The following is a 12,785-nucleotide window of genomic DNA, read 5'->3' on the forward strand; positions in this document are numbered from 1 at the left end:
TCAGCCCCGATGCAGATTTTATATGTATTGTTAGCCCAGCATCATTTTCTACTTTTTCCAGTTATTGATTAGTTTAGCCTGTGACTAAAGGGAAAATGAATGTGAATTTTAGCCTACATGAGTAAGGCTCATGAGCAACCATATTTACAGAAGACGAAACTATGATGTTAGAACAATTATTTTGTAATTGTTTCTTGCCAAGAGGGGAGTGTTCCGCTGATAGATTATAGAAGCAAAACACAGGACATAAAGACATGGTCACTATTCCCTGCCTTAAGGTTATTTTCTTTCAAAAGAAAAGCTTGGAGCTGAAGAGATGGTTCAGCAGTTAAGAGCACTGGCTGTTCTTCTAGAGAACCTGGGCTCAATTCCCAGAACCTGCATGGTGGCTCAGAACCTCTAACTTGTTCCAGGAGATGCAACACTCTCTTCTGGCCTTCTTGGGCACCAGGCACAAAAGTAATATTCAAATATGAATGCAAACAAAACACCTATCCACATACAATTTTAAAAGAAAAGATAGACACATTTGGCCAGGGTGGGAGGTGGGGTACCAAGCTCAGTTCAAAGTCCTGGAGCACAGGTGTAAAGAAAAAGATAGGGGTGGGGTGGTGGCCCACATTTAATGCTGGCACTCAAGAGGCAGAGGGGATGGATCTCTGAGTTAAAGACAGCCTGTTCTTCAGACTGAGTTCCAGGACAGCCAGGCTACACAGAAAACCCTGTCTCAAAAACAAAAATGGGTGATGTCTTGGAATACTTCTGAAGGACTGCAAGTTAGATGGTGGGCAGAAAGAATTGGAGGGGTGCCATGGCTAGCCAATAAAGGTATCAAACTTCTAAGATTGCCAGCTTCACCCTCCTGACCTCAGTCAAAGTCTGGCAGCTTAAAGCAAAGTTGTGTTGTGTTTTGTTTTGTTTTGCTTTGTTTTGTTTTTTTCTCCTTAGCCGGCTCCCTGCGGATGGGCTGATTTAACAAGATTAGTCCCCACAACAATTGTTTGTGGGTGTCAGAAGCTCCAAAGAGCAGAGAGGGAGGGAGACAGAGACAGAGACAGGGACAGAGAGAGAGAGAGAGAGAGAGAGAGAGAGAGAGAGAGAGAGAGAGAACTTCAAAAAGAGACTGGGGGCTTGAGAGATGACTCGGGGGTTAAGAGCACTGCCTACTCTTCCAGAGGTCATGAGTTCAAGTCCATGCAACCACTTGGTGGCTCACAACCATCGGTAATGGTATCTGCTGCCCTCCTCTGATGTTTCTGACAACAGCTATAGTGTATTCACATACATAAAATAAATCTTTTTTTTTTAAGAGAGAGAAGAGAATGGATTTTTTTTTTTTTTTGGTTTCCTAAAGTCCCCCTCTCTGCTTTTTTAAGTCCTTTCTCTCTATACCTACTACATGTGTGTGTTTCCTCACCCATAATAAAAGCCTCTCTTCAACTGCTGATTCTTCTGTCTACTGTTTGTGGTGTTTGAGATTTCTGCCTGTTATTTATTACACTTGAGATTTTCCCTTTTAATTCTTTACTGGCAGAGAAAATAGACCTGATCAAGATCTCTAGACTATATAATTCCTGGTATGGTCAGCTTACACCTTAAAATTTTAGCTGAAGACAAAGGAGACTTTGTTTTATACATTGGGCACTCTCCCACTCTACCCTCAGCAGCTCAGTGCCAGCAGCTTACGTCATCAGCTGCGGCCAGGCTCAGCACATTTCCACTTACGTCATCAGCTGCGGCCAGGCTCAGCACATTTCCACTTATGTCAGCAGCTGCAGCAAGGCTCAGCACATTTCCACTGTTGCTAAGTTGCATATTTTCCTATGCAACATGTGCTTTTAAAAGGTCCCTCTTGACACCATGGCCCACCCAATATGCACCGTGACCATGGCACCTCTTACAAAGGAAAACATTTAATTGGGGCTGGCTTGCAGTTCAGAGGTGTAGTTCATTGACACCATAGCAGGAAGCATGGCGGCATTCCAGCAGACATGGTGCTAAAGCTAAGCAAGCGCTCTACCACTGAGCTAAATCCCCAACCCCAGCTTGGGCTTTATAAATCTCAAATTTCTCACAGTGACACACTTCCTCCAACAAGGCCACACCCACTCTAACAAGGCCACACCCACTCCGACAAGCCCAAACCTTCAATAATGCTGCTCCCTATGAGTATGTGGGGACCATTTTCTTTCAGACCACCTCACTACCCCTGAGACCAAAGGTGAGTGCCTTTGTCCCACTAAATAAAGTGTGTTGTATTGGCTTATGAATCCTTCCATTTTCAACCTCTCGGTTTTCAGTGACCCTGTTTCCATGGCTTCACAGTTTGGACCTCACAGAAGGAGAAAGAGAAAGAAAAAAATTTTTAAAGCTGTGCACAAGCTTTTGTGTCATAACCATCTGAAATCCTCTTGGGGAGGTGTTCAATTGTTGACTTTTTTTTTTCTTTTTCTTTTTTTCGGAGCTGGGGCCCGAACCCAGGACCTTGCGCTTGCTAGGCAAACACTCTACCACTGAGCTAAATCCCCAACCCCAATTGTTGACTTTTTATTAATTCATGCACAATTGTCTTTTGTAAAAGCAGTGAGACAACACTTGCCACAAACAATTTTATCAATTTTATCAAATTTTCACATTCATCTGAAGGGCATTCTCCATGAAGTTAATGAATTTTGCCACTTCATCCACCTCACAGTATTTCAATACAGCCATTTTAACTTCCTCGTAGTCTCCTTAGAAGTAGGATGCAACTGATTTCCCTACTCAGCACCACCATAAAGTCTCAACATAAGATGAAGGACGAGCTCCTTTTGAATGCTGTAGTAAGATAAAGTGTATCCATGTTCCAGTTACTTAACAGCAAAGATCAACTTTACTGAATAGAAACAACTCCTTCCTTATCCAGCACCTTGGCCCTTATATTTTCTATAGTGTTTGGAAGGTTCAATCCTAAGCATGATGAGCTTCTCTATACAAGTGTTTAATGCAACTGCCTTTTGGCAGCAGTTCTACTGCAGGTGGCAGACCAGAAGCAAAACAAAAGAACTTGAATCCCCTCCCCGCCAAACTTTAGAGACACGGTCTCACTTTGTAGCCCTGGCTGGCCTGGAATTCAATATAGCCCATACTACCTTCAACTTAGAGATCAGCCAGCCTCTGCCTTCTGAGTGCTAAGATCATGCATATATCATCACCACTCAGGGCCTCCACCTGAAATCTAAGTAACAGAACAGAAACATGATTTATTAGTTTGTGGTTCTTCAGGGTGGTGATTTGAGCTAGACTTAGCAGGGAATTCTTTTGGTCTGGGCTAACTTTGGCTCTCCAAGAGCCAAAGCTAATGACCACTGTGCTGTTAGTAACCCCAAAAATATGAAGGATCTGGAGACAAATCATTTTTTTTCTTTTCTTTTTTTCGGAGCTGGGGACCGAACCCAGGGCCTTGTGCTTGCTAGGCAAGCGCTCTACCACTGAGCTAAATCCCCAACCCCAACAAATCATTTTTTAACTCTTCTTCAAAGGTGTTCTTTCTTTGGTTGTAATGGTCCATGATTTGCCAGGAAATGATACCCTGGACTCAAATAGTATGTAAACACAAAGAATGTTTTATTCTGCAGAAGTTCAGCATGCTGGGGTCCCCCCATTACCAAGACAGAGAGATAATCAAGTGAGCTCTCAGGCCTGATTTAAAGCATAACAGGGAATTCTGGGGTAGGTGCCCTCTGTGTTAATCTGTTGGGTCCAACTCTATGAACATTCCATTACTGGAGTGTGGGGGGTGGAAATTTTCTGGGAAGGTCTGGAAACTGTTGGCTGAGGAAGTCTGGAAACTGCTGCTGACCCATTGTCCTTGCCTCAGACCAAGTGGTGGGGCAGCTTCTGAGGCCTGGACTTGCCTGGAATTCCCCAGTTCTTGGAAACAGAGATTTAGGCCTTGTCTCCTTAACTGACAATTTGAAACCTACCCTTCTCAGGTCACATATAAACGTTTAAGGAATATGATTGTTTACAGGAAGATTAAGGAGCCTCAGGTTGCTAGGAAACTGTAAGGCTAGGGGAGGGGTCTAGGGAAATGGGGTTAGTCTCCTGGAACTTTTAGAGTTTTCTTTCTACTGTAGTTGTCAGAGACTAATAAGGATGGCTGGAAGCAATCAGCAGGTCCCCACTATTGTTAAGTGACTGTGATGTGTGCTGATTGCCCCAGAAATTTTATTTCTCCTTGTCTTTACAACTTTGTCACAATTTGTATAGGCAGTCCTTTCTACCACATTTTCCTCTTGAACAGTGAGTATGTGATGGTTTGCATATGCTTAGCCCAGGGAGTGGCACTATTAGAAGGTGTGGCCTTGTTGGAGGAAGTGTGTTACTGTGGGAGCCGGCAATGAGACCCTCCTCCTAACTGCCTGAGGATACTCAGTCTGTACCTGACTTCCTTCAGATGAAGATGTAGAACTCTCAGATCCTCCTGCACCATGCCTGCCTGGATGCTGCCATGTTCCCACCTTGATGATAATGGACTGAACCTCTGAACCTGTAAGCCAGCCCCAACTAAATGTTGTCCTTTATAAAACTTGCATTGGTCATGGTGTCTGTTGAAAGCAATAAAACCCTAACTAAGACAGAGTATAACTGAACATGCCCATAAGCGTTTATCTTAAATTGAACATCTACAGCTATGCACACATCCCAAAATACCTTCCCAATCTTGTAGAAATTTATTTAACTCCCAGCCTGAGGTTTCTACCCCGCCTTTGCTATTTAAGTTCTTGGATGAAAGACACACATACACTTTATATTTACAGTAAGCCTTAAACAACACAAGAGCTGGGCAGACAGTACTCTCTGTTGTTAGAATCTACTTTCCTATAGATAACCCCTAGTTATTACTTACTATGTTTCACTTGGACTGTCCTTAACTCCAGTTGGGCAGCTCTCGGGGCCGTGTTCTCTTGACTCCTAATCCGTGGCAGCTTCTCCTTCCTCTTCCTGTACTCCCCTTCTCCTCATGGTTCTCTCTTTGATCCCTAAGCCAGGGAAACCTAAACCCACCTATGTCTCTTCTGCCTAGGTATTGGCTGTCGGCATCTTTATTTACCAATCAGAAATAACTTGGGGCCAAGGCGTATGCACAGACTCTCTAGTTTTGGAGACAACCAAGTCTTGGGGACACACACTCAGCATTACGATAGATAGCAGAAGACCAAACCTAAACATCTCCATATGAATATGTACAGGCTTCCCAACTAAATGTCTTGCCCTTTCTTTGTTCGGGGAGAGGATGCCATCTTTGAAAGCTATACACTCCTGCTTAGAGGCAATGCGAATCTTCACTCTTGCATGGACTATGATTTTTGTCTTTGCACTCAGCGAACTCAGATTGTAAACTCACTGTGCTTCATGATACAACTCCTGGCACAATTGTGATCACGACGTATCACTCTCAGGGTTATGTGGTCATGGCATGTCATACTTGGACTTGCTGGTCATGAAGTTTCAGTCCTGAGGCTAAATAGTTAGCTGCCTTTATAACTGTTGGGTTGTTGGTATGCATTAGGATGGGCAGTGAGTGGGCCATAGTTCTTCCATTGTCCATGTAGAAGCTTTTTCTAGTTGTGCCCCAATTGGCCAGTTGGTCCAATAAACACAGAATCTGCTCTTTGAGGAGTTTCAAGTTCTTGTTGCAAAGAGGTAAATGAATGGAGAAGGAGCTCTTGGTTATGTTTATGGTGTACTATAAGAGCACACGAGAAAGATGGCCACAGAACTTCAGTTTGATAAACTGGGGACAAGAGACACAAGGTGAGGGACAAGCATATAGGACTTCAGGCCTGTAGGGTCTATGTTCCTTGGCTATTCCCTATGGTCTTTGCAGTAACTGACTAGAATGAGAATTTTTTTGTTTCTTTAAAAACACAGAAATGTTGTGGGAATATGTTTTGTTTTGATCGCAGGTATGGGATATGGGGGCTGCTTCAGATTGTCCACAGTAACTATGACTTGTCCCGTGCCCTAGCAGGGGTGTGATTTTCATCAGCTGCAGATAGTTTCTGCTTGCGTATTACGTTTGAAGTTCTGGGGACTCTTGAGAGGGTATACAAAGGCTACAGCTAGTAGCCGCAGCAGCTGCTACTCCTGCTACTGCTGCTGTTACTCAGTTACCTACAGTTCTTTGTGCAGGGTTGAGGCCTCCTGAGCTTTTCTCTCTCCAGTCTCACATGTTCATTGATACTGTCTTCATTCAGCTCGCAAGTTGGGTGGTCATGCTCGAGAGACTTTATGACTGTAGGTTCAGATGTTACTGGGAAACAATCTCCCAGCAAACTTCCTGATCCTCTAGCTCTTACAACATTTCCACCCCGTCTTCTGCAACATATCCTAATCCTAGGTGTTGGAGTGTCTTGTAGCTGTATCCATTGGGACCGGGCTCAACACCTCTGCATTTTGATTGACAGAGGTTTTCTGCAGTGGTCTCCACCAGTCGCAAAAAGAAATTTCCTTGGTGAGTGGTGAAGACTACAGTTTCCGATGGATATAAGGACAAACGGTAATAGATTGTTCTCAGGAATTATATGGGTTTAGTACATTTGTAGTTGTAGATTCTCCTCCAGTAGCCATGACTTCACTAGCACTTAGTTTCCAGTACCAGACACGGTATTCCTCTTGTTGAGTGAGTCTTAAGTACAACCAAGTTATTTGTGCTACATTGTGCCATGCTGGGCATTGATGTTGGTTCATAAGCATCATGGTTGAATAGGACTGTGGTTGAATAGGGCCGTTAGTTGCCTCCCTCCTTCGAAGCTTGCATGATGCTCTCAGATACTATAAAAACCAGGCCTCTGGGATAAGATAGTCAATTTAGCTCCAGCTTAAGGGCCTCTGGGCCCTGTTACTAAAGTGCATGGTGTCTTGGAAATAAGAACTTGAAGTGGAAATTGTTTTTGTTGTTCTTTTGAGAACAGGTCCCAGGTCCAGTTTTCTGATTTTTTTTTTTTTGGCTCTTTGTTTTTTGAAATCTTTGCATATTCTGGATATTTAACATCTGTCTGATGTATAGCTAGAAAAAAAAAACATTTCTCCTATTCTGTGGGCTTTTGGTTTACCTGGTTGATTGTTTCTTTAGCTGTGCAGAAAATCTTAGTTTTATGAATTTACACATGCCAATTGTTGGCCTTAATTCTTGGACAAATTGAGTCCAATTCATGAAGTCCTTTCCTACACATACATCATGTAAAGAGAATACTGCTGTGGTGGTTTGAATATGCTTGTGTCAGGAATGCCACTATTAGGGGGCCTTGTTGGAGAAAGTGTGTCACTGTGGGGTTGGACAATGAGACCCTCTTCCTAACCACATAGGAATCAGTTTTCTCCTAGCAGCCTTCAGATGAAGATGTAGAACTCTCAGCTCCTACTGCACCATGTCTGCCTAGATGCTGCCATGTTCCCATCTTGATGATAATGGACTGAGTCTTTGAACCTGTAAGTCAGCCCCAATTAAATGTTGTTTTTATAAGAGTTGCCTTGGTTATGGTGTCTGTTCACAGCAATGCAAACAATAACTAAGATAACTGCGTATACTTTCTTCTAAGTTTCAATGTTTCAGGAGTTCATTTTGTGCAAAGATAGATACAGGTCTAATTTCATTCATCTGCATGTGGACATCTATTTTTTTCCAGCACAGTTTGTTGACGATACTTCCTTTTTGCAGCCTATAATTTTGGCATTTGTCAAGTGTTAAGAGGCTGAAGTTATGTGTGCTCGGGTTTTGGCCTTCAGTTTTGTTCCATTGGTAAACATGTCTCTTTTTATGCAATACCATATTATTTTTATCACTACAGCTCTGTGATATATCTTAAGATCTGGACTTGTAATTCCTCCAGCATTGTCCAACCCCACCTCTATCAGGATTGTTTTGTCTACCTGAAGCCTTTTTGTGGTTCCATATGAATTTTAGAATAGTTTTTTCTACTTAAGGGGAAAATGAGATGGAGATTTCATTGGCATTATATTGAATCTATAAATAGCTTTTGGTAAAATGGTCATTTCACAATGCTAACTCTACCAATCCATGGTGTCCTTCCATGTTCCAGTGTCTTTATCTCTCAGAGGTTTAAACTTTTCATTGTAGAGGTCCTCACTGCGTTGGTTAGATTTATTCCCAGATATTTTATTTTATTTAAGGTTATTGTGAATGGGACTGTGTCCATGATCTCCTTCTTTGTCTGTCTGACTTGTTTTATTTTTTTTTTCACTAAGACTTAAAGCTGACTTGTTGGTGTATATAGAAAATTTATTGATTATATAAGTTGATTCTGAATCATGCCACATTGCTAAATTTTATTTTTATAGATAAAGGATATCTGGTCAACTTTTGGGGATCTCTAATGTCTAGTATCATATCATTTCAAATAGGGATAGTTTGACTTCTTCACTCTCTACTTGTATCCCCCGTCTTTAAAAAAATTATTTATCTGTTTTTTATGTATGTTAGTACACTGTCAGACATACCAGAAGAAGGCATTGAATCCCATTGTAGATGGTTGCTGGGAATTAAACTCCGGACCTCTAGAAGACCAGTCAGTGCTCTTAACCACTGAGCCATCTCTCCAGCCCTACTTTCATCCTGCTAATTTCCTTCTCTTGCCTTATTGCCTCAATGAGTACTTTGAGCACAGTGTTGGAAAGGAGTATGGATAATGGACATCAATGGACATCCTTGTTTCATTTCTGACTGCAGTGTGCTTGCTTCAAGCTTTTCTCCATTTAGAATGGTGTTGGCTGTGTGTTGACTGTACATAGCTTTTATTATGTTGATGTGTGTTCCTTCTAACCCTAGGTCTCCTGAGACTTTTGTCATGAAGACATGTTGAATTTTGTCAAAGGCTTTTCCTGAATCTGTTCAGATAATTATATGATTTTCTTCATTAAGTTAATTTGTGTAGTTTATTACATTTATTAACTTGCATATCTTTCCATTTCAGGGATAAAGCCAACTTGGTCTCAGTGGGTACATTTTGATGTATATCTTTATTTGTTTGCAAGTACTTTATTGAGTATTTTTGAATCTATGTTCATCAGAGATATTTGCCTGTAGTTGTTGTTGTTATTGTTATTGTTGTTGTGTCTTTACATGATTTGGGTATTAGAGTGATATTGTCCTCATAGGAGTAATCTGGGAGGTGCTTCCTCTGTTTCTGTTTTTTAATGGTTTAAGAATGACTGGGTGTCAATTTCTTTTGATATCTGGTAAATTTTTTTATAAATTTGGGCCTAGGCTTTAAAAAAAAAACTATTTATTGATTCTTTGTGAATTTCACGTCAAGCTCCCTAGTCTCACTTATCTGCCCTCAGCTTAGCTCCTCAGTTACCTTTATTCCTAACTCAACACCTCTAAATCTGCCTGTGGAGAGCTTTTGGAGCCACTTCTAGAAACTTGGCAGAAATTTGACATTGGGCCAGAACAAGGAAGTAGGCTTCAGGCAAGAATTTGACTTTGGGTTAGAACAGGGAAGTAGGCTTTCTTCCCCAAACCCTCCAGAACTTGTTGACTGACTAAGCTGGCTTGGTCATCTGCCCTCAACTTAGTTGATCAGTTACCATCTCTGAAGCCTATGAGCCACTTTCCCTTTCTGCCTACATTTTGGTAGATCTCCCCCGAAGCTACAAGTCTGTTCCATTTCTCTCCCTCAAGTCTCTTGATTCTCTTTCTCTCTCCTAGCCTACAGGAACCTGGAAGCTCCACCTCTTTCTTACTACCCAGCCATTGGCCACTGGAATCTTTATTGATAGATCAAAAACCAATTGGGGGTGAGGACCTTCTATGTCAGTAACACAGATTCCCAGTCAAAGCATCAGACCTCCCCCAATTACAGAACAAACACTCTGCTGTTGCATAGTAGTTGAGTCTGGGGTGCCATTCTCAGCAAATCACAGACCCTTACACCCAGACCTAGTCCTACTACCTCCTCCTAAGCCAGAGTCAACCTCTATGCATCTTCTAGCCACCAGACACTGTGTACTGCCTCCACCATCCAACTCCCAAACTTCTCACATCTTCTTCCAGGGTGGTACATATCCCTGGCTATCTCATTCATAAAGAGCAATTGTTCTGCAGAGAATCTACATGCAGAGGTTACCATAGATTGAATGTAAGACAGAGATGTGGGTTTTTCAGGGTCAATTTAAAGCCTGTCCTAGGGTAGGAGTGGGTTACTTTTACCTTTCTTTCCTTTGATTGGTTGGTTCTATCTCAGGGGGGTATAGCTTTTTTTCTGGAATTGACTGTTTTAGACTTTCCAAGTTCTGTGAAACATAAACTTAGGCCTAGTCCCCTAAACTGGCAGTTTGCAGCCAGTCATGAAGTCAGCCAGGTTCTGGCTAACTCTGCCCTCTCATGGACACAGCATATGGGACATTGAGGAAGCCCAGTGGTCAGCTGCTTCAAGTGCTGGAGGCCAGCCTAGGCTGGAGCATTGGCTATGGGACCCAGACTACAACAAGTATAGGGTGGTAGTGGAAAGTCACCAGGTTGAACCCTGGAGGAGGATGTGGGAAGTCTAGGTATGGGTGGTGGAGGCAATAGTCTTGTTTGTTTGTTTGTTTGTTTGTTTTTCAAGACAGAGTTTCTCTGAGTCCTAGCTGTCCTGGAACTCTCTTTATAGACCAGACTGACCTCAAATTCACAGAGATCCACCTGCCGTTGTCTCCTGTATGCTGGGATTGAAGGCATATGCTACAATACCTGGCTTTAGTAGTCTTTTTTAAAGGTGGCATTTTTCTACATTAGTGTATGTAGTGGATTTCATTGTGACATTTTCCTTTCTTTTAATTTTTAAAATGCATTTATTATAAATAAGTACACCAGAAGAGGGCATCAGATCTCATTACAGATGGTTGTGAGCCACCATGTGGTTTCTGGGATTTGAACTCAGGACCTCTGGAAGAGCAGTCAGTGCTCTAACCACTGAGCCATCTCTCCAGCCTTCATTGTGACATTTTCACACCTGTATGTAAGGTATTTATCTTCCCTATTACCCACACTTGTTTCAGCTCACTAATTCCCTAATCTTATTCTGTAATAGATCCTCTTGTACTTGCATGTCTTTTGTTTGTTTAGATCTTCACACATGAGAGAAAAACCTATAATACTCGGGTTTCTGAGTTTGGCATATTTTGCTAAACATATCTAATTATATCAGCTTTCTTGGAAATGATTTTTATCTGATTTAATGACTAATTATCTACTATCTATCTCTCTAACTATCTATGTATGTATCTATGTATCTATTTATTCGTCTATCTATAGTCTACTTGTACACACACACACACACACACACACACACACACACACAAGAGGCTCTAAGGTTTACTCTAGAGAGATGGAATACATTATTTCTCTGATCAGTAGCCCCAAACAAATGCACCCACACATGCACAGACATAAAATGTACACATGTGTGTAGGTGTACCTACATAACCATCAGGCACACAATAATGCATATACCTAGGCCACATCCATAAACATTTTCATACATGCATGTAAGGTACATAAAACATAGCCACACATGTACTCATATGTGCACACACAACCCTGCTGAATTTCATCTCTGAGTCTTCAGAGGTTGGAAGACGACAAGAGCCAACAAGCCTGGCAGGAGAATAGAGAAAATAATAGTTAACTGTGAAATCTTCGTTCTTGATCCAGTGTGCTGGCTAGTTTTATGTCAAACTTATACAAGCTAGAATCCCTTTAGAAGAGGGTCTCTCAACTGAGAAAATGTCCCCACTAGACTTGCCTATGGTGATTTTCTCAAGTAAGGATTGATGTGGGAGGTTCCAGCTCATTGTGGGTATACCACATCTGGGCTGGTGATCTTGGTGCTATAAGAAAGCAGGCTGTGCAAGCCATGAGGAACAAATCAGTAAAGCAGTACTGCTCTATGGCCTCTGAATTACTTCATGCTCCCAAATTCCTGCCCCGCTTGAGTTTCTGCCATCATTTCCTTCAATGATAGACTATAACTTGGAAGTGTATGATAAAATAAACCCTTTTCTTGCCAAGTTGCTTTTTGTCATCTTATCACACAATAGAAACTATAACTAAAACACCCAATTATGCTTCAAATCTCAGATAGTTCTCAGTGGATCCCAGAATTGATTCTTTAATACTTTTTTTTTAAAAAAATAGGTTCTCTCTGTGTAGCTCTAGATGTCCTAGACATTCACTATGTAGTACAGGCTTACATTGAATTCACAGAAATCCACCTACTTCTGCCTCCCAATGGCTGCATTTAAAGGCATACATCACCATGCCTGGCTATGAGTCACTAATACTTTATTCACTATAGTGATCCCATACTTATACCTTTCCAGGGACCTTCCCCAGTGATTAATAGGGAATGAACTACTTGGGCTTCAGATTTGTATGGAGAAAAACTTAATCAGACTATGAGGCTAAATAAAAAAAATAAATAAAAACAAAAAACAGAGGGGATTTGTGGGAGAAAGAACTGAGAGACATCCTTGTGTATCCAAGGAACCTTCTTCTGTTCTGTTTATTTTTGTTTTGTTTGTTTCTTTGGGGGGATGTTTGTTTGTTTTGTTTTGCTTTCTAACTCATCTCACATGAAGATGATAATTTGTAATGGGGCCTTCAGCATACAACTTTACTCCTAGCAATAGGGAGGCAGAAGCTGAAGAGTTAAATTTCAAAAAGTTAGTCTCAAACAAAGTCCAGACATGCCTGAGAGAATTTGAGATAGGGCTCACTGGCCCGACTATCAGCTCCC

The sequence above is a fragment of the Rattus norvegicus genome, chromosome 1 (genome assembly GCF_021556685.1).
Source record: "Rattus norvegicus strain SHRSP/BbbUtx chromosome 1, alternate assembly SHRSP_T2T, whole genome shotgun sequence".
Lineage (NCBI taxonomy): Eukaryota > Metazoa > Chordata > Mammalia > Rodentia > Muridae > Rattus > Rattus norvegicus.